The sequence below is a fragment of the Haliotis rufescens genome, unplaced genomic scaffold (assembly GCF_023055435.1).
Source record: "Haliotis rufescens isolate VD_foot unplaced genomic scaffold, xgHalRufe1.0.p SCAF_59, whole genome shotgun sequence".
NCBI lineage: Eukaryota > Metazoa > Mollusca > Gastropoda > Lepetellida > Haliotidae > Haliotis > Haliotis rufescens.
Genome location: NW_025964323.1, coordinates 2,142,616 through 2,168,792, shown reverse-complemented (window position 1 = coordinate 2,168,792; position 26,177 = coordinate 2,142,616). Strand labels below are relative to the sequence as shown.

At 39.2% G+C, this 26,177-nt stretch overlaps 2 long non-coding RNA genes across 2 annotated transcripts; both read right to left on the bottom strand.

Annotated features, from left to right (window-relative positions):
- Nucleotides 1-1,494: 1,494 nt before the first annotated feature.
- On the bottom strand, nt 1,495-4,463 carry LOC124142852. Its single transcript, XR_006862217.2, has 3 exons — nt 4,426-4,463; nt 3,205-3,455; nt 1,495-1,561 (listed from the first exon to the last, which is right to left on the bottom strand). It is a non-coding gene; the product is annotated as an uncharacterized LOC124142852 (long non-coding RNA).
- Nucleotides 4,464-23,059: 18,596 nt separating this feature from the next.
- On the bottom strand, nt 23,060-24,496 carry LOC125374584. The gene is made up of 3 exons (XR_007218679.1): nt 24,438-24,496; nt 23,750-23,959; nt 23,060-23,148 (listed from the first exon to the last, which is right to left on the bottom strand). It is a non-coding gene; the product is annotated as an uncharacterized LOC125374584 (long non-coding RNA).
- Between the last annotated feature and the right edge of the window lie 1,681 nt (nt 24,497-26,177).

The window sequence follows — 26,177 nt, the reverse complement described above, 5'->3', positions numbered from 1 at the left end:
CATGAATACTAAAGCTCGCAACGGATATGGGTCATTATCAAAATATCTACCCTTTTTATGTCAGTAATGTCTATCCTTCATATAGTTTGAGCCCTCAAATTTCATCCCTAATATTTCAGTGGGGAACCAATTTAACATCGAATATTTACCTTGACAGTGCTTTATTTGCTTGTGGTGTAGTTGTATATAGTCTGAAATTGTTGAAATATCACTGTCACTGACACTGAATGCACTTTTCAGTGAACATATTTCAGATTTTATGTCATATACATGATATTTTACTAATGAGATTAGAATCTTTAAAATAAACATCAGTTTCCTCTATTTTTCTATATTCAAATAATAAAAAATAACCAAAGCATGCCTGTCTAAAGGATTCCTGTCCTTGGTGTAACCATTTGTTTAATTAGGTGTAAGATGTATCTATCTTTAAATAGAAAGTAGGTAAATGAAATTCAATGCACTCTTATCATATCAATTCCTGTCTTCCATGAAGAAAATTGTTTTTGATTCAACTGAAAAAAAAGTTGGTTAAACATGTCTTGTGACATTGACATTACAACTCTTTAATCATATTAACACTTAAATTTATATTACTTAAAAAAACATTCTAAGTTAGGGTTAGATGAAGCTAAATGTTTTTGGTGTTACTTATTATGTCCCTGGTGTTATCACAAGTCAGCAATAACACTACGCAGATGGTCAGAATATTTCTGATTACTTACGTGACACAGTTATGAATTAACGATCCCTCAATCAACGAAATTCCTCCTCTGGAAATCCCGCGTAAAGTTGTCAGTGAACACGTCAATTTTGTAAAAGTCGGTCACCGGTAGTGATGTCATACGGAAGTAAACATTGTTGTAAATATTTGGTGGTAATTTCTTTAAGGTGTACACTTTCAACTCGGTATCCAGCCTGTTCTTTGTTTTTGTCTAGTTTGCATTATCATCATCGCTTTGATAATCCTCAGATATGGCGAAACCTTTTTGTGTAGGGTCACATTATTGATGCGTAGTAAGCAGTCCATAGGATAACGTTACTTATGACAGTGGTGTTACGTATTAATGCGCTAATGCGATCATCAGAATGGACAAAATACATCGATTCGATGCTAAAAAGAGGCGATTTTGGGGTGTGTAAGAAACAGATTACTACACTCGTACCTGTCAGATACCATTGATGTTCCAATATGTTGTTACAAAGAGTAACAGCTGGATATTTTGAAACAACTCGTTGTAAGATCAATGGTATCTGACGGACACTCGTGTAGTAATTTCTATATAACTTCTCGTCACGATATGGCTGAAATATTGCGTTAAGTATTAGCTTAGTTACTCTAAGTTAAATGAAGTTGTGAGATGACATGTGGACGTCGTGGACGCAAATGCCTTGTCTTACATTGAAGGGCCATTCCAATTCCATATATCCAAATTAATGGTAAACATGTGAATGGTAAGCGTGCACCTAATCATAGAGACAACTGAAAACGGATAAATGCTGTGGTGATTTATTGTTCATCGGATATTCTTCAGCATGTACATTCCTTCAATGAAGAACACTGAAAAATAAGAAGAGGTATATACTTTATGTCCATATCTGGGTGACGTCTCGTGTATCGCCGATTTTCTGATGTAGGCAATAAAGAGAATGCACGCTGCACAGTTCAGTGATGTTTGATATCATAGCAGTCTTTAAACATGCACCCTAACACTCAGTTTCTAACTAAGGATTTTATGTTTTGATTAATTGCTACCTGCCAGTATAATTTATAGCCTATATATACGGATACAATGTCGTAGATTTCTAGGTGCTTGCTGGATATTGACAACAGATCAAAACTCACAGAACATCTCTCTCTCGAAATATAAAATGTATGTTAACCTTAGAAAATAAGACACAATATAAAATGTAGGTTCAAATATCAATTTAAAATATAACATAAGAACATAACAAAATGATAGTTGGCGTAATTAAAAAAGACGTGTGAAGTAACAAGGTAATTGAAAGAGTTTTAACAGCGTATTTTATTTTGCGACATGCACAATAAATTTGAAGTGCTCAACCGCCGCCGTGGTCAATTGAACAGGGCGTCTGCCCGGAGAGAGGAAGGTCGTCGGTTCAAACCATGTTGTTACAATGCCTGGTGCATGTCATTAAGGGGATAGACCGCCTCCGTGGTCTAATGGTAGAGTGTCCGTCCGGAGAGCGGGAGGTCCGGGGTTCGATCCCCGACCACGTCATACCAAAAGACGTTAAAAGACGGTACTTGTTGTTACCCTGTCTGGCGCTCGGCATTAAGGGGCTAAAACAAGGACTGGTCGGCTCGGAGTAAGTATACTTTGTCTGAGTTTGGTATTCATGTTAAACTGCGGCATGGTATCTCAGTGAGCTAGCCCTATCAATCGGCATCAGTGCGGACTAGTACAAGCAGCCACACACATACTTACACGTGCATGCACGTCGCTATATAAGTGCAATAGTCTTGGACGCGACGTTAAACCCCATTTCACCTCACCTCACCTCACATTAAGGGGATAAAGCAAGGTTGGTTGGTTGGTTTGTTGTTTAACGCCGCACTCAGCAATATTCCAGCTATATGACGGCGGTCTGTAAATAATCGAGTCTGGACCAGACAATCCAGTGATTAATATCATGAGCATCGATCCACGCATGTGGGATTAATGACATGCATCAACCAAGTCAGCGAGCATGACCACCCGATCCCGTCAGTCGCCTTTTACGACAAGCATAGTCACCTTTTACGGCAAGCATGGGTTGCTGAAGACCTATTCTACCCTGGAATGTTCACGGGTCGATAAAGCAAGGACTGGTGGGCTAACATTCAGTATACTGTGTCTAAGTGATTCATGCGAAAACTGCGACATGGTATCTCAGTAGGCTAGCACATTAAAATGGGTATTAGTGTGGACTATACCCTGAGACGAGCTGATCAACCCGAAAGCCAGCACAAATGCCGAACACAAGGTAGGGAAGCAACAGGTTAACGTATGTTGGTGTGACGCGGCCAGAGGATCGAACAACTGACGTTCCCCTCTCCGTGTAGACGTTCTAGCCACAAAACTACGCAGACAGTCCCCCCATACCATGATAAAAGGGTACCTTTATGGAAGTTTGATATCACTCACTGATTCCACTGAATAAACGTTAAACGTCAGAAATGACACATAATTTGATACATACCTAGTAGTACTTCTTGTAGGGGTTCTCATATTTGCCATAGTCATACCTCCCGTTGGGGTTATCATATTTGTTGTAACCGTAGTCATACTTCCCGTTGGGGTAATCATATCTGCCATATTCATACTTCTGGGTGGGGTAGTCATATTTGTTATAACCACGATAACCCTTTCCATGCTGATAGGAGGCCTGTGCAACAGCCAACACCAATGCGACCAACACTACAGCAAACAGATGTTTCATCCTGATTTTCACTAAAAGAAACGAAAAGTTATCATTAACAAAACAACACATTTGGTGACAAAAGGGAATATTTGGGTATGATAAGCATTCTATACTCGTCCCCTAATGTACCTATAATGAGAAATAACGGTTTGGTTTGGTATTCACGTTTCCATTAATAAGAAGGAAAGTTGTGTTGTAGTTTCCGTTGATAGTGATTCAGTGTATTCTTGCACGTCATTAAACACAACTTATTCCTCTGAAATTGCACATGAGCATCTCGGTCTTTTTTTGGAAAACCTACAGTTACCAAACATTCTGACTTCATGGCTTTTGGCATATTTGACTTGAGGTCCTTCCAGGGTCATCTTGCAGTGCATGGTGCAGTGTGAGGTGAGGTGAGGTGAAATGGGGTTTAACGTCGCGTCCAAGATCATTGCACTTATATAGCGACGTGCATGTACGTGTGTGTGTTTGTGTGGCTGCTTGTACTTGTCCGGACTGATGCCGATTGATAGGGCTAGCTCACTGAGATACCATGCCGCAGTTTAACATGAATACCCCACTCAGACACAGTATACTGACTCCGAGCCGACCAGTCCTTGTTTGAGCCCCTTAAATGCCGAGCGCCAGACAGGGTAACAACAAGTAGCATCTTTTAACGTCTTTTCCTGTGCATAGAAGTTATAACTTCAACAACAATGCACATACTCCTGTAGTTATATCACAACATTGCCGCATGTAAGCAATTATATGGAAAATCCACAATGGTGCAAAACATAGACGGTTACCACTAAGATGAACTTCACATGCATGGTAATAAGAAAATTAAATATGTCATTTTGTCGGAATTAAATGGGAAGTCAAATCTGCTTAGAAACTTGCGGCGCCTATAAGAACGTGATGTGGCAATACACATATGACAAGCTCCATTTCTGGCAGGCATTCACAGGGGTGTATTTTATGAATTAGGAGGATGAATATAACATAGCTGATACTTACCAGTTTGCAGACAAGATAGAGATATGTTGAAAACTGCGCATTTCTCTCCTTTTATAGAACCTAATAGAACAAACTTTAACCTACTTTATTCGAATCAAGAACCTCTTTTTAATTTGCACCATTAAACTAGGCCATATAAAGGGACTAAAAAGTGTGAGTTATGCATAGCTATGAGCGTATTAGCATGATTTCATGCACAGGTAAACAGTTTTCGTAAACAGATCAAATAGCACAGCGTGGTGCAAAACAAGAAAATGGAGTTGAACATAGATCAAAACAGCTCCCATGAGCGACATACTTAGTTTATTTTCAACAGAAGCATTACATTCAAATTTTGTCGAGCATCACTCTCATTAAATAACTGTGGTGACAATTGTTTTGAATTGGAGCCATTCAGAGTTTGTAAGAGTAGTCATATTAAATACTATCATGCAATAGACGTGTCCTGTATGCTATCAAATAATGTATACTATGTATGTTAGATATGGAAAAAGATTGTGACACTAATATATACTATATATTTAACGAGAAAACAGCATTATCACATTATAACTTTGTTTGTTCTTATACATGTGAACATAAACCATGAAAAGAGTATTATAATGCCTTAAGAAGAGGTAGGCTCTTGTGCTGCTTTATGTCATCAGAAAAAAAACCTGAAATGTGAAATTCATACATACAAAAGCCCCTTCTCTGGAATAAATAACTCAGTCTTGATAAGTATATCTCTGAGCTAACCACAGTAATTTCTGAGAATACGTGTCTCCACTGCAAACACATTTAATTACATGAGAATATTGGAAATGAATAATCACCCGGTGTTACCACGTAGACAGAATCGCACTAGGGTCTCTGATTTATTGCTCCTTGGGGATATCAAAGGTATGAGTTTATTATCAGAGGAAATTGTTTGTGGATAATTATACCATGTAGATAGGCTATCTTTAGGATTTTTTATGCTTTCTGTCTCTCTGGGTACCCTGTCACGCTGATAGAAAGAAGTCACTCAACCGGTTCATGCATTCCCTGTCTGGGTTGCTTCTCCTGCTGATTGAGTGATAGACAGCGTCTCATTTATTTTATTGGCTTTACATTTCCACAGATCAATGATATAAAATGGACAATGTCATGACAATGGTTATCGACAGCCTTCAACATGGTGATTTATAACGAACTCCTTCACACAACTAACACGCAATGGAGTAGAAGGGAACATAGCAAACTTCATAGACAGCTTCGTGCAGGACAGGTCGCTATCAGCTAAAAAAGGAACAATCAATCTGATCCTTTGTCATTGGACAATGGTACGCTACAAGGCAGCATTATAAGTCCATCCCTTTAAAAAGCCTCAACAAATCACTCATCAAATCAAAAATAGACTATGGTTGTGAGGCCTTTCACTCAGCATCAAATACTGTCTTGAGACACCTCGACAGAATACAATACAAAGCCCTAATGCTAGCCACAGGTGTAGCAACAGACACTTTACTAGAAGCACTACAATTAGAAACATTAACATCAGAACATATTTCAGATTTTATGTCATATACATGTTATTTTACTAATGGGATTAGAATCTTTAAAATAAACATCAGTTTCCTCTATGTTTCTATCTTTAAATAATGAAAAATAACCAAAGCATGCCTGTCTAAAAGGTTCCTGTCCTTGGTGTAACCATTTGTTTAATTAGGTGTAAGATTTATCTATCTTTAAATAGAAAGAAGGTAAATGAAATTCAATGCTCTCTTATCATATCAATTCCTGTCTTCCAAGGAGAAAATTGTTTTTGAGTCAACTGAAGTAAGGTTATTCAAACTGGAAAAAGGTAACACCAAGCATCACCATATGAAAGTTCAATGTCCTTGGTGTAACTTTTTTTATAAAGAAAACTATTTCATTTACAAAACATCCTTACATGCATTATAGAAGAGTTGCACTTGTAATGACTGTTGTCGGCTACTGTACAGGGAGCAGTCAGTTGTATTTTTATTTCATATTGAATGCAAATATGTCTTGGGTGTAACTGTCCTTGGTGTAACCTAAATCATGACAAAATGACCTTGGTGTAATTTAATATGTCCTTGGTGTTACCACAAGTCAGCAATTATCAACTTAGAATGGGCAATGGTTAGACATGTCTTGTGACATTGGAATTACAACTCTTTAATCATATTAACACTTAAATTTGTATTATTATAAAAAAAACATTCTAACTTAGGGTTAGATGAAGCTAAATGTTTTTAGTATTACTTATTATGTCCTTGGTGTTATCACAAGTCAGCAAGTGATAACTGTGAAGATAGGGTTAATGGGTAAAACATGTCTTGTGCCATTGTAATTACATCTCTAACTCACATAAACACTTAAATTTATGAAAACACCCGAACTTAGGTCCCTTGAAATCACTTAATGTTTAAAACGTGGTGATATTAAACTGAGATTCTTTTTCTTTTCTAAGCAGAACTGAATATTAGTTTTACAATAATACAGCAAAAGAAATATGGTATCTATTTTTTATCTCTGCAAAAGATCGGTAACTATAATGGTTACACCAAGGATGATAGATTTCCACTGATTCTCCAGTATATTTGTCATATTTCAAAATTATGTTTGTTTGTGTTGGCATAATTTTACCAACTGTTTGTTAAGTTTAGATGTTTCTTGTTAAATCACTAAGAGTTTGAATTTTCAAGTTTTATTTATGTTTTTTTAACAGGACCAAACGGGGTACAAATTTTCATGATGACGTATATGTGTACCCCACGCACACACCAAAGAGGCACAGGTCAGCCGAAATTGCAACAACAACAACAACAACAAAGGTTATGCGCAAGGTTCGTGGTCGTGATAGGATCATTTGAGGTGTTGGCGGAGCCTGGACATGCAGTATTCAGCATTTCCAGTGTATGTGGACGACGCGTCTTCGTTTCACTCGGTACTTAAAAACCTTGATATACGGGACTACGGCCACCACGATTGTTGGGAATGAACAAGACAATCCAAGGTGCATTTGCCATTTTAATGAAGTTCCCAGTATATTTATACCATTCTCAATGATTACTTGTTAAGTGGTTTTGGTGGATACTCGTAAAATCCTCAGTTGAGTTCACTCACAAACTACTGTGAGCGTTTTAGGCAGAAACTGTTAGTCCCCTCCTTCGGTGTGGTGGCAAGGTGAGGACAAACATCTGTGAATAAAAATTGTTGTTTGTCTGTCTGTGTCTCAGACGAGGATGCTTTGTTAGAATCAGCGTTTATCTGTGACAACTTATCGCTGAATTGACAAGTCATTATGAATTTTAATATTCCTATAATTATAGTTTGTCAAATTGTAAATATAACTGTATTATAGATTAAACAAATATTCAGTGTGGGGAAATATCAGTGTGAGGTATTGTCCGAGCTGGGAATTGTCCTACTCTCTCGCCAAATATATACTGTCTGTGAGTAAGTTTAAATGTATATGTTCTAATAATACATGTGTTTGAATACCTCAGTAGTTCATTATCAACTAGAATTTGTATTGTGTAAACAAATCAGTTAAGCTTACAACACGAGATGCATATGCTGATAAATTCGGACCGCAGTATAATGAATGTCACCGATTAACAACTAAATACAACTACATACAGTGAGTATGTGACCAAAGTCATGTTTTTGTTGAGACGACTGACAGAACGTTGGAGTAAATGGCATTAACTAATTTAAACATTCCCCAGTAATATTATCAAATACATCATCACCCATAACCGTGCGAGAGACAGCTCTCATTTTTATCTTGTGGGGCCAAGTGTAAGTCAAAACTGGCCGCCCTGATTATGTTTTTAGGTTTGACAGCACCAAACTTATGCTCGTGGATTTTAGCAATAGATATGAATTCTTACCTAGATGTCATCATAATAGCCAAATGTCTTTAAATTCTAGTTTGTTAGATTGTACAAAAATAAGTGTGTTAATAATCTACGTTTTTTTTAACACAATATAATAATCTACTCTGCTGCCATGTAACTTAAATATACTTATCTATGATCTTCACAAGCAACTAAAGGCATGTGCTATGACCCCAATAATACCTGCGGACGCTATCATAATGTTCAATTTCAATCTGCCACACCAAGGGTGAATAAGCGTTATACATGTGTTGATAAACGCATTTAAGTAAATACATAGAGGTTATCACGCTTGTGTGTTTGAGGATGGTAAATATCCTCAAACACACAAGCGTGATAACCTCTTTATCATATAATGTCATTCTTTAATCGCTCTCCCTCTCTCACAAACATTACCTAAAATTGCGAGTTTTCCTGGAATGCGCGTATTAGTATTTACTACGTCACAGGGTAAGTGATGTGTCAGTCGGACAGTGACAGTAGCCAATATAATTCCAACTGAAATCTGTTTCTTATACAGTGGCGAAGCAACATATACGCAAAACAACAATTGTTTTTACTTGCATTTCGCGGCAATCCATCGGTCTGTCCGCTAGAGTAACTGCCCTTTGTCAAAGGGAAGCTACTCTAACCCTAGTCTATGAGAGGTCATGGCCACGTTCAGACGTTGTTGACTGTCGGCCTGTCCTATCAAAACGTTAAGAAGTGCAATCAGATGTACACACAGCGACAAAACGAAAGAAGGTAACAATTAAAACATATTTCGGCCAAATCCAACTATTTTAATTTGTGGAAAAGGTTTCAAGACGCAGAGGTCTACAAGCACAGATATGGCTACTGATCCCGCTTGGCTAGGCCTAGAGCCCTCGCAAATCTTTTTCGAAATTTACATCTCCAAAGATGCCCCAAATTATAAAATGTCTTAGCGACGACACTGATTTTAAGTATATTAGACTGTTCTTTTGATAATGATGGCAATTATCTCTGTAGTTTATCCAGATTCCCGATGGTTAATTCTGACTCGATTGCCGAATGACAAGGGCGACGCCATGTTTGTTTATAACACTGGAAGTAGTCCCTACTTGACCTTTGATATTTGCATCTCTATCCGCATATGACCCCAACGGATATCGTTTTTATCCGTTGGCTTTATCCTGCCGAGAAACCAACCCATTATATGATATATATTTGTTATGGGTAAAAACCTTATTGTTTGATTTGCAAATACCTAGCCTGTATATATTTTTTTTGTAGATGTGAAACATTCTAATTAATAGCGGATACACTGGGCACACTTAAATAAACCAAAACATCATGACAGATGAATTGGTGTCTTGCTATGAATCCTCTTTACTTCCAGGCCATCCTGATCATCGTTTACTTCTACTACATGCATGGTTGGAGGCAAGATCAAAGACGCCGCCCAGCATTTATTAGGCAAAAGACAGTGTTGTCCGTTTCGCTTTAAACCACAACCCCACCCTGTCGGTAGGAGTTATCTAATCGTTGCACATAACTGTTTCCAGTCTACCGCGGTGTCAGTGTGACTGATGTTGTGACAGATGGGAAAAAGTCATTGGATATAATATATTTTTGTTATTAATAGTCATCTTATTTGCTGATGTTACTGTCAGTAAGTCAGGTAACTGGACTATGAACTTACTGCTACATATAGGCTAAACGGTCCTGTTTGGGAAATATGTACTTGTAACATGTATAAGACATGTTTGTGTATGAGATGGTGGTAGGGCTCTGAAATGTTATAATGCTAGATCACGAGGGCGAAACATTAAAGTGTTTTATGATACACGAGGGTTGGGGACACTGGATGGGTTACACCAAAACAAGCGGTTTGAAATCAGTCACTGACATGAGAAATGAGGTTAAGTAAACAACATAATAGTGTCTAAATAACTGTATAGAAGGTAATGGAGAAGCAAATTGAATTTTAATCGGGGCTGGTTGTACTCAACAGCCTTGCTGTGCAAGAATACGATACTGCATGGACTCTACATAGTTGTTTGACTTATTTCAGTCGTGGACTGACGAGTAAAATGTGTTCTGCATCCTTTGGGTATGCTTCCATATACGTACAACAAGTTTCAATATACTACCTGTGTTAAACATTATGAGTGAGTGAGTGAGTTAATATTTAACGTCACATCGGCAATAATTCAGCCATATCGTGACGAGGTTAAACATTATGAACCTGATAACTGAGGAGACAAGTATTACTTGCATCCACACGTGGAAGCAAACTGCAGTAGACTTAGTAATGAATGAAACTTGAAACGTTACATACTTTCTGCGTAGCTCACGTGTAATTTGTGTGGAATATTTTCGCATGGTAGTGTAAGTAACAAAAGAAAAAGTGCCCGCATGGCATGGTATAAGCTGATTATTAAGTCCATAAATAATGCTTTGGTGCGTGTTCATTGTTTTGTTCGCATTTTTACATTATATGCTTTAACAGATTTGGAGGTTTTTGAAATCGGATTCCGACAAGTTCGAAAATAGCAACTGTTCTTTATTCTACAGAGAGGTTTTTATGTAAAAACATTGACCACTAATTTCTTCTCTCACTTTCCAATTTAATTCAGTTGCTATTTTTTCAGTTCTTCGAAACTGTTAAGTATAACTTTAACATGATCACAAGGTTATGATCCTGTGAGATCTGTCACATTTAGTTATGAGAAAAAGCAAAACAATTGCATTCTATCTTAATCCCATCCCCCATGCACGCAAAATGTATAACATATACTTTTTGAGATAATGTTCATACATAAATATATTGATGGGAAATTGACCCTCTTTTCGTAGGGTATTGAAGGGAAATGTCTGTATAGGTCTGTACGATTCCCCTGCTACTATTCAAAGAGCTATGTGCTGACATCTCAACTGGAACATTGATAAGCGACTCAAGTGAAATATCAATAAGCACCCAGTCTTTTGCCATTTGCAACACCTCCAGCTATGCCGTATATTGCTTTCTCAAGTGCAAATGGATTCAGCTTTAAAGGGTTGCCACCCAAAGCAGAATCACCAATAATCGAGGCCAGTTGTCAACAGTAACAGGAGAGGTCAGTGGACTATCATCTACAGGATGGAAACAGTCATTCTTCCCCGCCTTGATTTTGACTGAAGGAGGGTGCCATTTTGTTTCTCTGAAAAGTTTTTTAAAATGAAATGAGAGGGACTTAATCGGCACATGTTTTAACCAATCGATTGTCACATCCTGAGGTTTAGTCACGTTTCGTAATGCAGATAACCCAAGCAAATTGTTCATTTTGTTTTTAAAAGAGCTAAAATGTTTAGGGAAAATGTATATTTCATTTCTCTAAAGTTAACCGGTCTATATTTTGTAAGAATAAACTTTAGCTTTTGGCGTAATATAGAGCTTTATCACACACTGACCTTGTAATGTTGTACCTCATATCTTATTCAAGCTGTATCACTGAGAGTGAGTGATCATCTCCCCTACCCGAACAGAGCTGTTGCGCACTACCTTTGATATGCTTCGACAACTGCGACAGTGAGGTGCATGACAACATATCTTTATTCATTGATGCTATCGCTGGTTCTCCGTTGGCCTTCGATGACAGCACGTGCACCATACGTGTACACTTTCAAGCGAATCTGTCCATGCAGGAAGCAAAGGCACTGTAAGTCCCCATGGTCCCTAGTATGGTGATCTCCCTTTAGTTACTGACGATCTCTAGCCCATTTTTATATTGTGTTGTTCACTTATACTTATGACTTTTATATATTCTCAACTAGTTTTAAATAGACTCGGTGATAATCTAGTTATTGTACTGTCGATCGATGACAGCATTTTAATATTGTCTAAATATGTGTATTATTAATGTACTTCTCGTCACGATATGGCTGAAATACTGCCGATGTGACGTTAAATTTTAACTCACTCACTTAAGCGAATCTAGTCCAAATGACAAGCTGACATGTCATCTTACCTATTCGACATGATCCCCAGTTAGGTGGTCTAGCTTTGGTTGCCAGAGGTATGTAGCCCAGTTTTAACTTGTACCAAATCTACTGAAGAATTCTTTGTTTTTATTGTGAATTGGTTTGTTTTATACCTTAACTGTGATACATGACTTACTGTTTTACTGTCCTTTGTCGACGGATATTTAATCATAATTAACTTGTTTTCATCGCAATATGGCTGCAATATTGCCGATGCGATGTAAAATTTTAACTCACTCACTCACTCACTTACCTGTTCGAAAATAGGGTATGCGAGGATAGTAAGACGGATGCCTCGATGCACACACGACCCGCCAGTCACGACCTGGGTCACACGGATTGGGGTCTCTCTCGAGAGTGAATGATTTTACGTGGCGCTTATAATTATTTTCGGGGATTGAATTGATCAGTGTCAAGTGCTTCACTGAGTACTGCGGACCGCACCCGTCTCGCGTCTGCGACTGATCGCAGTTGAAAAGAGGGAGAGTTGAAAAGGCGGTTTCACTGAAGTAAATCAATAAAAGGGAACTGGCTATTGAACAATAACAGATCGTCGATATATCTGAAGCTTAAGTTAAACTTTTGACAATCCGAGCAGACATTCCAATTCATATGGATACAAAACAAGAAAAACGGATAAGCAAGTAGGAGAGCACAATTGGTGCCCATGCAGATGCCCGCGTCTTGCCTAAATGTATTACTGCCAAATTTTACATGGATGCTATCAACGAGGAAGTGGCTTTGTTGATTTTACAATCACAAGGGATAAATATTACAGTGTAAAAACAGTCAAGGCCCTATTTAGTAATGTTAATTCTAATTTATATTATGCTTTTTAAAAGAAATAGAAATTATTCATAAATGTTGCTGTACTTAATGTATTAACTTTTTAATTAGTAATGCTAATTAAGGCTAGTTAGTGGCTGTACCCTCGAGGGGGGTTGAAGTAGCATAAACGTATTGCCACTCTAAGAGGGTATGTACGTTCCACATCATTCAAAGTATTTTTATGAATGCCAGACTTTTAAACGTAGTATAGTCGTCATTTTAATATTTGGCTCAACTGGTACACAATCTCCAGTGACTGAAGGGATGATATAAATTCTGCCGGGGTCCATGCAGAAAGCAAAGGTACTGTAAGTCCCCATGGTCCCTGGTATGGTAATCTCCCTTAAGTTACTGACGATCTCTGCCCCATTCTTATATTGTGTCATTAACTTATACTTTCTGCTTTTAAATGTTCTCAACTGGTTTTGAATCCAATCTGTGATATTCTAGTTATTATACTGTCCATCAATGACAGGTTTTTATTAAGTCTAAATAAATGTATTATTAAGGTATAACTTCTCGTCACGATATGGCTGAAATATTGCCGATGTGACGTAAAATATGAATTCACTCACTCACTCACTTAATGAGTGAGTTGAGTTTAAAGCGAATGTTAATGGAATCGTTTAAGGAGACCTGCACTTTCAATATCGTCCATTATTCAATATCGTGTTGTGGGGTTGATATGTTACACACAAGACATGTAATAAAACTACCAGTGGGGATGCTAAGACATCTTGTATCTACTTCAGTGAATGCGATAGGTGTGAAAGTATCCCACATTGCATGTTTTTTTTCTTTTCTAAATGACCTTGTGCATGTGCATGCCATGTATTTGCAACGCAAAATAAGAACTGTTCAAATAGAATGTGATTAAGAGCTACGTAAAATTGTATCATAATCAGCTGTCCTTCTTTGTTATCAAATCGTCATGGTTATTACACATAACACCGACTGATGCAGGCTTTAGATGTTAACTACTTTGTGAAGCCCACAGACTGATGCTGTCAAACAAGGAATCGTCAACAAGACGAACCCACAATAATACGAGCCATGGCCTCAAGCAAATATACCGGATAAGAAGGTGAGTGAGTGAGTTTGGTTTAACGCCGCTTTTAATATTATTCCAGTTATATCGCGGCGTGTCAGCTTAATGTGGGAGGAAAGCCCGAAGTGATGCAGGTCTCAGACGTTTACCACTTCGGTGAAACCCACGAGCACGGGTATGGTGCTGACAAACCTAGAAACATAATCGAGGTGATTGAGGATTCGAACCCACAATCATAGGTTTCTGGCATGTCCAGGGGACGCAACTCTGCACGGCGAACAGACGACTGGGCCACCCGAGTAGTATACCAGGCTTATTCAACCGGAAGTGACGACATAACCGGAAGTGACGTAGCATGAGGATTATTGGTAATAGTGAAGACAGGAAGAGACGTCATAACCGGAAGTGTATTCTGGGAATGAAGATGGAAGTGACGTCATAGAATTTCCGATTTAGTGTGTCTACCTGTTTAATGAGAATGGAGTGATAAAATGGCGTCTCGTGTAAGAAATGACGTCTGGCGGTCAGATGTGTGAGAGACTGGAAAATGGCGGACATGGGTATCGAGAAAGTCACTTAGTAATAGAGACAGGCGTCGTACATGTTAAAAAATGACTGTCTCGCTACTTAATGGCCGGACATTTATGCTGTATACCCTTCATGAGCAATAATAGTTTGATCATTGTGTACAAATTAACGAATGTATTTATAAAATGGCTGTATTTGTGAATAGCGGACATGGGCTTCGAGAGAGTTTCGTAGTAATAGAGACAGATGTCGTACATGTTCATGTTCATGACAGTCTCGACACATATAGTCGGACATGTATGCTAGTTTGATCATGGTGTATAAATTGACGAATGCATGTATAAGATGAAGGTATTTGTTTGGCTGTATTTGTGACGTTTATTAAATCGAAGAATGTCTTTGCTAAATACTTAATGTAATGGCGTGTTTCTTACATGCAAAATACATCGCATACAGGATAATCAAGACGAATCATGTATTCAAGTTTTCTTTCGTTTTATTTGGTTGGTCCTTATAAGGACCTTTGAATTGAAGCGTATACCGGAGTTATACGTTTCTAAATACCATCTTCATATACGAGCAGTTAGGTGAATATCGCCTGTGTCCTGTGACGGGACTATCAGTACTTTTCCAACGATACAATTTAACTCCGCAATGAAAGCACTGTACCCGATCGTTAGTTCCGGTGTAGAAGAATCCACTCATTGCCAGATCCAGGGGAGTTTGCTTCATCTGTATAGGCCGTCGAATAAATGTATCCAACCGATCTTGCATATACTTCATATTGGGTCTGGCAGGTATATCCAACGAGTCAGTGTCGAAATATACATTGCAGTCATAGGAATCAATGTCAATTGGTATCTGTAATAGACATCCTTTCAGCGCTGCAGTCACACTTGGAATGATTATTTTATCCAAGGCGTGGGAATAGAATACGTCAGCTACGTTTTAACCAATCAGCGATCAGCTAACCTACTGACGGGTCACTGCAGTCGGACCCTTAGAGAAGTTAATCCTTAATACTACCCAGGGATTCATTTCGAACGACCACCGCTATCTTACGGTCAACAAGTCGGACATGTTTTCTTAACACTGGTGTGAAATACTCAGCAAGGCGTTGAAATAAAGCAAACCCGCTCTTCCAAAGGAGCATTATCCCGCATCCCAGTATCTTATCGTCATCGGATTAAGATACCTGGAGTACATCCACGCTTTCAAAGTCTTAAGCCGATTAATACTCAGAATCCCACATCGGGTGGCACTCGTGAAAGCAACCTCCTCGCGGTGAGTGCTGGGTAATGCTAATAGCTCTTTCCCCGTGTGGGCTCGGGGTAGAATTTGTCCACAGCACCCCATTGCTGATCGTAAAAGGCGACCAAATTGGGCAACCCGTTTGCCGTGGGTTGCGCCCCTGTGTCGGCGGAGGACGGGAGTCTGGTGGTTGTGGGCACTGGTTCCAGGAATAGCGTTCCTTTGCCCAATACACCACTTTGACCCTTACTTCGCCTAGGTCTTAGGTCTCGACAAATTGTTTATGTAACAGAACTTGATATTTTGATTGTGAAATCTTTCATATGCCTAGAGTCTTATGCCCAGAAGGCGGTGGCTCATGGGCCTATCCGGTGGACTACATTAAGTTTTACGTAATTTGTCTGCTTGAGTATACCATTCCAGTATCCTTGGTGCCGCCAGTTGGAGATCCACTGGCGTATAGCATTGTCCCTGTGATACTCCATGGTGGGTGGGGAGCTGGGATGGTGAACCTTTCACAAACTCAAAATGGCTCAACCAAAGAAAAAAAAACGTTCTTTGGAATATTCCTCGGATGAGGAGACTACCACCCTGAAATGTTCTTCTGGTAGTTGGTCTAGATTTTTAGTGGTTTCCGACACTGATGGTACACCGTTAAAATTAAATCCTTTTGCCATTTCTAAGGCACTGTATGGCATTGCTGGAGATTATTTTTCAATCACAAGGGATAATTATTTCCAGGTTCATCTATGAAGGATCTTTTTAATGTAAGTACTCATTTAATTATTGCTTTTTTTAAAGAAATTGAATTAATAGATAAATTTTGATCAAATGTATTGTAAAAAGTATGTGATTTAATTTGGTAAAATGATTATATAACTGTGACTGTAAGTGGCTGTACCTTCAAAGGGGGTTGAAGTAACGTAAAATAATTGTCCCCCTGAGAGGGTACATAAGTCCTATTTCATTCAAAGTATTTTTCATTTTTCCATGTTTTTAATCATAGAATTCTTTTTGTTTTTAATTGATTTGGCTTAAACGTACCGACAATCACCAGTAGCCAGAGTGATGGTGTAAATCCTGCTGGGTTACCATGTAGGTAGCAGAGGTATCGTAAGTTCCCATTGTACCTAGTATGGTGACCTACCTTTGGTTATTGGTGATCTATAGCCCATTTTTATTATGTACTGTTCTGAATTGTTATGAATTGTATTATGATCTGCTAGTTTTAAATCTACATCTGTGAGAGTCTAGTGTTTTTACTGTCCTTTGTCGACAGATTTTATTGTCTATATGTATTAATATATAACTTGATTTAGTCACTATATGGCTTAAATATTGCCGCTGTGACTTTAAATATTAACTCACTCACTCACTCACCCACATCGGGTCCTTCCCAGCTTGCTTATATACATTAAAGATACGGAAATCACATGCACGCTTTCAAACAAAGATCTAGTAATCTTAAGACGAGTAATACTCATAGTATACTGACCATAGAAGACGTCGATATCAACAAACTCGGGCAGGCACAAAAGATTATAAAATTAATCCGCAAAGAACTTGGTGTTCTGCTAATCAACAACCGTGATAATATACAAAACGCTATCCAGTGGCGAGATCTTCTCAACACTTTATGGGAGTTTTATGTACATTTTCCGTGTGTTAACGACTGACGCAGCAAATCAATAAAAACATAAAAATAGGCGTTCCGTTCATTCATTTTATTTCAAATTTAAATTGCAGTACGTCGTGCCATCTTAGCCATGTTCAAGTAATGAAACATGTTGTCACCCACACACCAACGTTGAGGTGTGGCACGGCCGATTTCAGTGTGTCTTTCACACAGTCTATCTCAGTCTATCACAGTCTATCCTAGTCTATCACGGCCATGTCTTCCATCCATATGGTAGGGTTTCACAGGGCAATCCATTGTCACCGTACAGCACACGTCTCTTTGTGTACACCATCCTGTATTTCTTGGCTGTGCTGACAGACAACAACTGGTTGCCCTGATGGAATCCTGTGCGTACGATGAGGTTAGGGTAGTCCACGCTGATTGACTCCTCCTGTCTGCCGCATATGAGTTCTTTCACGCTGTCAAAGTTGACTTGCTGGCTTGCACGGTAGTTCAGCGTGAGCTCCCTAACCTTGCATACTGTCCTTGTCCCGCCTTTAGTAGGTCGGACCAATTTGTAGGCATAGTTCTTTGGGCCACCTGACACGAACGTTGATATACTGTTGCCATCCAGCTCATCGGTCAGGTCGCCCAAAGTATCACCTAAAGGTGGATTCCAGCCACTAGCCTTGTGGACGTAAATGATACTATCCGTGTCAAAGTACAGCACCCTCCGCTCAAGTGGCATCATGTAGCTCTGGACAAAGTAGAAAGATGACATGTAAATATCCGTATGATTAATTCATATTGAAACCAAATTATTACAAATTTATAATCTAAATAGCAATTTTAATAAATGCAATAGCTTACCTGTATAATTTGAGACGGGCTTGTGTTGTAACCCAGGCAGCGATGACGACATTGGAGGCAGGATGCGAACTGTGGAAGTCTTTCCTTGGTTCAGTGGAGACGAACGGCATGTTTTCGTTGACAATGAGGACATCTTTGACTTCATGCCGCTCGTCTCTCAACATGGCAAAGAATAGGTCTGGCTCTGTCACATAGCTGGCTTTTCCAAAACCTAGCCTTTGCCCAAACTTGCCCCAGTGGTTATTCAAACATCCTTTTGCCAATGTCAGCGGATTCTTCATTATCCGGTTGACATCGAGTGTAACTCCCTCTTTCTGATATATCTGATGGACGTAATTTTGAGGGTCGGTACATCCTTCAGGTAGGCCACTGGCTTCTTGTTTAATTTTTAAAAAGTTGTCTACGTACTTGGCAAATAATCCTCCTTGATGAGTACTTCTGCTATATTCGGGAAAATTATCGAAATGCCAGGCCTCGAATATGTGTAGAACCCTGTATCCACATTCGCGTACGGCTATTTGCACCTCAGTGGTTGTGTAGGTTCCCACCCATGCTCGTTCCTCATCCGTATGACGACAGTCCCCATCCATCTGACCATCTGTACATGTTCTGCACAGAGGGATCATTAGTGTCCCACCAGCTCTGTAGGGTAATAAGGGATGGTACAGTTGAGATGGTTGAAGAATGCGACACCGGATGAGCCCTTCTAGATGATTAAATTGCGACACATGGGGATGATCCACAACCTTAGGGTGACCTAGGGGGAATTTTCCGTACTTGGAAATGTATGGATACAAGGAACATACATCTACATATTTTATTTCTTCATCTTCTTGGGCGGTATAATGCATTTTTGTGGCGTTGGTTCTTCCTCAAAAGAATGCATCGCGAGGATCCAAGGGATCTGTCAGGTATTCAAAGGTGGATAGGAATCCTTTCAACTCTGGGTTTGTTTTCTGAGTGTCTTTTGAATTCACATTCCAATATCTGGACAATTTTCTCCACGTCTTTGTGTTGGCTCAGCAAAGCAAGGCGATACAGTATTTTTTTATACAGGTCTTTCATGGTTGTTCCCAGGGTGGGATGTGGTTCACACCGTACAGCCTTGTAGCACTTTGTGAAGCCATGCCAGAAACAGCCCATGAATTCAAAGACAGTCTTGCTTTTCCTGTCGTAGCCATCAACACTGTAACGAGAACCATCCGAGAAAAGAAACTTTGCTTCCCCTCCATTGCGTGCATGCTATATTTTGAGATCTTGATCCTCATGCATTAATCATCTTAACCATTGGAGACACTGTATTGAGTAGTGTCTCCCCGGTCTGTATCCATGAGGTGGTATGATGGCAATGGTTTGAGGATCCAGGTAGTTTTGTCTGAATACAAGCATACACGCCATAGGAAGGGTTGTTGCCTCTAGGAATGGATCCACGTTGTTTTGCCCGATGAATATATCACGGAAAGCAGCAGATCCTCTTCTAAGAATATCGACATCACTTTGGCAGTAGGACAGTATATCCTCAGACATGTTGAATATGGCATTGGAGGAAACTTTCTCTTCGTACCATTTGATCAAAGTTTCCCGTTCGCCCGAGGACATACTGTCGGGTCCATAGGTGTCCATGGAAGGATAGGCTCCTACATAATTCTTGTTGACTGTTGTGTTGAAGAAATGAGGGAAGTATCGTTTTGACAGTTCAGAGAGCCCAAATGTCTTTGGAAATGATTTCAATTGCATGCTGAGAAAGTTCAAAGAATCTTTGAATGTCAATCGTCCCACTTTCATCATCAGTATCTGCTGGCCTCTGAGTACAATCTGTGGAGCAACCACAATGTGTTTGTTGAAATATTGTAGCAGCAGATGGCCATCATATCCTCGATAATTGTGAGCTATGACCAATACTTCATCTTCGTCTTCCTTATCATCATCCTCCAAGACATTTAAGGCTTCCTGTAAAGCCGAGTTTGGAGCATCCCTCTTCCTCTTCTTGCTTCGTTTCTGGTCAACAAGGGTTAGAAGCCACCCTCCCATGTCCTCCAAAGTGTTGTCTCCTCGAAATACTTTCGTTCTTGAAGGCCCCTCATCTTCCTTTCTCCAAGGACACACAGATTGGTAGATTTGTCCCCAATACACCTGCCACATCAAAGCTGTACTACACACAAGTTCGGGACATGCACTCCCGTCTCCTGTTGACATTCAAAGTAATAAAATATAAACTTTGGTTTTTCATGGGCAGGATCTTCAGTGTTTGATGTAGTACCTTGGTCTTCCTTTATGGGCGTAATGTAGCACAGGTGTTTTGGGGTTAAGGCTTCCTTACAGTTCGGAACAGGTATGTGCATAGGCATTGTGTTCTTGATTGCAGTTGGTACAACGATGTAGGGATTGACAAGTACTGGTTGGAATACCAGCTTTGCTCGTATACATCTCTTGATGTCGCTGGTAACAATAAGTTGTTGGAAACCACCTCCTGCAATTGAGACATGGAATGCCTTCATTTTCACCTTTACCACAATAGCCAGGACGTCTACATTGATAACATCTAAATTCCCTGGTACAGCGATGGTCTTCTTTGTTATTGAAGCCAACGTCGCAATCTTCACAATATTCACTGTAACCGGTAAAAGCTGCCATGAATGTAATCACATCATAGTGGCTACTGTGGTGGTAAAGGTGAATGATCTTAGAGGGGTTTTCCACTGCACTCTTGAACAAAAACTTTTTGTAGACTTCTTGAGAATATACTTTCAGCTGGTATTCCGGTGCCAGGTAATCACTGAAAACAGTCCAAGTATCCCTACCGGTGCATGGCCCAGGCTCTATACCAATTTCACTAAACAGCCTAACTGCCTCCTGTTTTTGAACATCAGCCCTGTTGCGCCTGCGTATACAGTTGTGTTTGAAAACAGCATCGACGCTCAAGATCCTTTTGGAAGAATTTCTTCAACTTATGAGAATTCAAGCGCCATGTTCTTAGGACGTAGGACACCAATAAGAAAATTTGAAAAGTCACATTAGCGCCGCGCTTTGAATATCGGACACTCGAACTGCCGGGGTCCCGTCTGTGCATTCAAAATGGTTCGGTTTCCTTGATCTATCAGCTGAATTTATATCATGTCCGTACCATTTTGGAAGAGGGAAATCACAGTGTTCGCCAAAGACATTCAAGTTTACTGTACCACCCTTTACTGAAGACGTGAAAATCAACACGCTCAAGTCTGCGCATGCCAGTGACAGCTTCGAACGAAGGGCAAGGTCACCACCGGAATAAGAAAAGACAACCGTGATCTACTCAGCGTTTAATGCTAGAGATAGGGAATGTTATTGTTCACCTTTGGGATATTTTGGGCCACATAATCAGAAATCAGGCACACTTCTACGGAGTTTTCGAATGATTTGTATCGGAAATGTTCACTTTGAGTGATCTGGTTGTGCAGTTGTGAACAAACAAACCCCGAAACAGTGCCACAAAATACGCTTCGAAGAGGACACTGATGGCACAACCGGATCATCCCAAGTAAGTCTAGATATCTGTCCAGATAGTTTAAACTGACACGCTTATCCCTTGACGTTAAATGAAGTTGGAAGTTGCGAAAGTAGTCGGGTGCGTCACGCTCATTGGGACCCTCGATCTATTGAACGGTAGTCGTACATTGTAAATGGATATAGCTCGATTATATAATGTCTGTGGAAGCTCAATGCATAACTTATATAGAGTGCAAACCGAATTTGATGTGTGTGACTATCTTGTTTGGTTTAATAAAGTGTTTGTTAATATCTCTCGCTCACATGAGATTGCTTCAGTTCTGCCTTGTAGTTGCAAAATGAATGACGTCTCGCATTTTTTTATGAATGAAAAAAGTAGTCCCGGTGTGACAGAGGTCACGGTTATCCAATCAAAACGAATAAAACAAGGTCAACCTTGTACGACACACGTGTGACGTACGGATTTAGTATCTTACCACCTGTGGGTAATAAGGTTGAATACATTTGTGTTGAACTCTGATAATCGAATAAAAGTGACAAAATCCTTTTACTTTGCATAAGAAAGCAGAGTCCATTGTACGGTTCCGACTTCATAAAAAGTATATGTTTGTGAATCTCTATCCAATAGTGATGATACCAGGTGTTGAGGAAAGGGTGACCTTATCCTGGCCAAGTGGTGGCACCCATCACAAACAACATGGAAAGGCAAGTCAAGTATTCACCTGCAAAAGCAAGGATGGATGAGTGACCGGATGAAAGCCTGACTCCCGGGTGGAGACCAGCTATTGTTTCAGCTACAATTTGTCGCAATACGGGATCTACAAAGCGTGTGAGATAGCCTGGCGCTAAAAGCGTTGCCCTGTCAGGCAAAAGTCTAGTGTTCGATTCCCAACTACCGTACACTGTGATGAGCCTGTTTTGTTGAACCTTGTTCGACAATGGCCAGAATATTGATAAAGCCAGCTCATTTCCTCTACTGAATTTTTGGGTAGCCCCTTCTTCAAACTTCCCCCAAAGCTAAGATTGTAACGTAATCAGAAAATGCACGATCACTTGAGCCTTCCTTATTCTATATTTCCAAATTAGGTAGATAGCTCTACATACAGCCGATACAATAATAAAACGCATGGAAATGTTGGAAAGATTTATTGTTCAACTGATCATTGCGAATCAGTGTTCATTTGTCTCTGTGATACGTTCCAGGTTTGGGTTCACAAACTCTGAAACATAAGAGATAAAGTTTTAAATGCATATCTATGTAACGTCTTAGATATAACTGATTTATGTGATATAAGCATAAGAAAGAATCACAGTTAACAGTGACGTGATGACACTGTTGTAGGACGTCCGGGACTGATATCACGTTCTGATTGCATGCAGCTTAATGTGGAAAACGTAGATACCTAATGAATATGTGAATAAGAGAAAATGCACCTTGGTATTTGAAAAAAAGAAAAATTGTTAAAGCAGTGGCAAAAATATATTCAAGGTATTTTCAGGAATGACCCATGAATGATGTATACTAACAGAAAACTGTGCTTCTTATAAAGTTCCAACAACAATACTGACAGATGCACATATAATTTCAGAATATATGCATTTTCCATTGTTCCGTTAGCATACAGAGGTTAACATTATTCGAATGATACAGTCAAATCTCCAAGATATGTGATTTGCTTCATGAGTAGAATACACACAGATCGATTGATAATTCGTCAAAAACATTGAATGCGTGTTCCATACAATATCCGTTATCATTCTGAATCTTGTTACCAGAGTACTGTGAGACAGACAAGATTTAGAAAATATGTCATAACATACCTTGTACCTAGTAGCCATAATAGCGCGATCCATAAGGTTTTTGGGGGTAAGGTGCATCAAATTCAATATCTCCACCGCCATATCCGCCATAACCGCCATAACCGCCATAACCGCCATAGCCGCCCTTGGGCCTGTAAAAGTGGGCCTGGGAAAGAGCCAACACCAATGCCACCAACAAAACAGCGAACAGGTTCTTCATCCTGACGATTACTGAGGGAAACGAAGAGTAATTATTAACAAAACAGTTTATCGTGATCAGTTTACAAATGTGGTGACATGCATCTCAATCGGTTAGGGTTTCTTTTTGTGCGAAGACAACCAGATGCATTCTTTGCTCGTCATCAGTTAAAGGTCGGAGTGGATCTGGGGTGGGGTGTGGGGGTTGGGGGATGGGGGGGTCTTATTCATAATTATTACAATTAACAAAATGTCATAGCTTTGATATGATTAACAGCCTTGGTTACAACAGTAACAACATGTTCTGACATTCAGTCTGATGTTGTTTAAAGGAGAAAGGACACTGCAACAGTGTAATTATTGTATATAGTAATTATTTGTATGAAGCAAAGTTATCTCATTTAACAAAGTTGCAGGGCCTTGATCACCCATCCACAAAGAGATGCAGCGATCCACACATAACAATATCATATGTATAATATAATAGTAGTTACGAGTACTGAGTACTTACCAGTATCCAGACAAGATAGTGTTGTGTCAAATTATTGAAAATCCTCTCCTTTTATAGAGCAAGGGACAAACTTCAGCCTACATTTAACTGAATTAATAATATATTACTTCAAGACAGTTGACAACATTTTTTTTATTGATTTTATATTGCGCAAGGACACGATTCGTTAGAAATGGAGGCCTTGGAAGATATTAAAACTGATTAATGTCCATCAAATCTTCGTACAAGCGTGGAAAGAAAATTCAAAGAGGATTGAATTTCATTCGCACTCACTCACTGATTGTTACATCATTTATTAAGAACAAGCAGTGTTAAGTTTTAAATACCAAATACTGACCAAAAAACCCCAAACAGTTTAAAGGTTTGGATACTAGTCTCAAATGATTTTCTATTTGATTGTGCCATTTCTTAAATTTAGAGACTGAGTTTGTTCTTCATGAAAGGGAGCTGAGATTATTTCTTCCAGTCACATTTCAAATTGAACTTATGGAAAGAATATAACTTTCTCACCATTCACTAAAACATATCAAGAACACATTATGATCTGAAGTTGACCATATTGGTTTATTTTATGTCACCGAAACATGGCAAACTTGAAAGTTATATGTCAACTTGTGTAAATCTCTCTTGAGTTGCGTGAGCACTGCGTAGAAATTTTGAGTAGCTAGTCTAGCTGTATATAAGGGGATAAGGGTGTGTTTCTCTCACACTTTTCATGACATCAGGACAAGCTATCGTGTTTCGATCACTAATACTCGCTGAATTCCCGCCAAGGCCCGTCTGGGAACCTTTCGGCTGTCTCTTCTGGGGGAATATATACAGTAAACTACGGTAATAACGAACACGCTTATAACGAACTGACGGATATAACGAACTTACTTTTTTGGTGCCGACTATTTGCTGTAGTTATGTTGTATATATGCTTATAACGAACTACGGTTATAACGAACTAAAATAAGTAGTTCGTTATAACCGTATTTTACTGTATTATTATCAATGAATGTATCACCACTGTATTTTTGTATTTGATACTAACCACTACCATCATATACTGTACTGCACTATCTAAAACATTGACCTTGTTTTTGGACGGCGCTATTAAATTCTCACAAAATGCATATGTGGCTCTGTAAACTTCCCCTCTGAAATATTTGCCAGACTGAGGTAGGTTGTTTAGACTTAAGAATCCTGCAGAACATTAAAATATCATGCTGACAGCATTTTCTGTTAAGTGCTGTCTTTGTTGCTATTTTAAATTGTTGACTACATATTCAGGTGAGCTACAGTGCCGAGGCACTATCTTTAGAGACTAGATGGGTTGGGTTGATGAAAGAACACTTAAAAGAGTGAGCGACCCTTAAACCCTGTTAACTGAAACGCATACTGATCCGAAATATGACTGTTGTTTTACGTCACATTCATTTTCATTCCGGTTGTGTCACAGCACCATGTATCCAGGTGAACCTGGGCCAGCTAATCTATTATTACCACTAGAAAATAGCCCACAGTCATTGAGATCATACACAGCAACCACGAGACCCTTAATACTAGATTCTGAATACAAGCATGGGATAATAAGGAACTATTTTTACCCAAAAATGTCAACATGTTTTGTATTGTAGTGGACCTTTTTTTACCCCAAAATGTCAACATGTTTCGTAGTGTAGTGGACCTAATTTTACCCCAAAATGTCAACATGTTTCGTAGTGTAGTGGACCTATTTTTACCCCAAAATGTCAA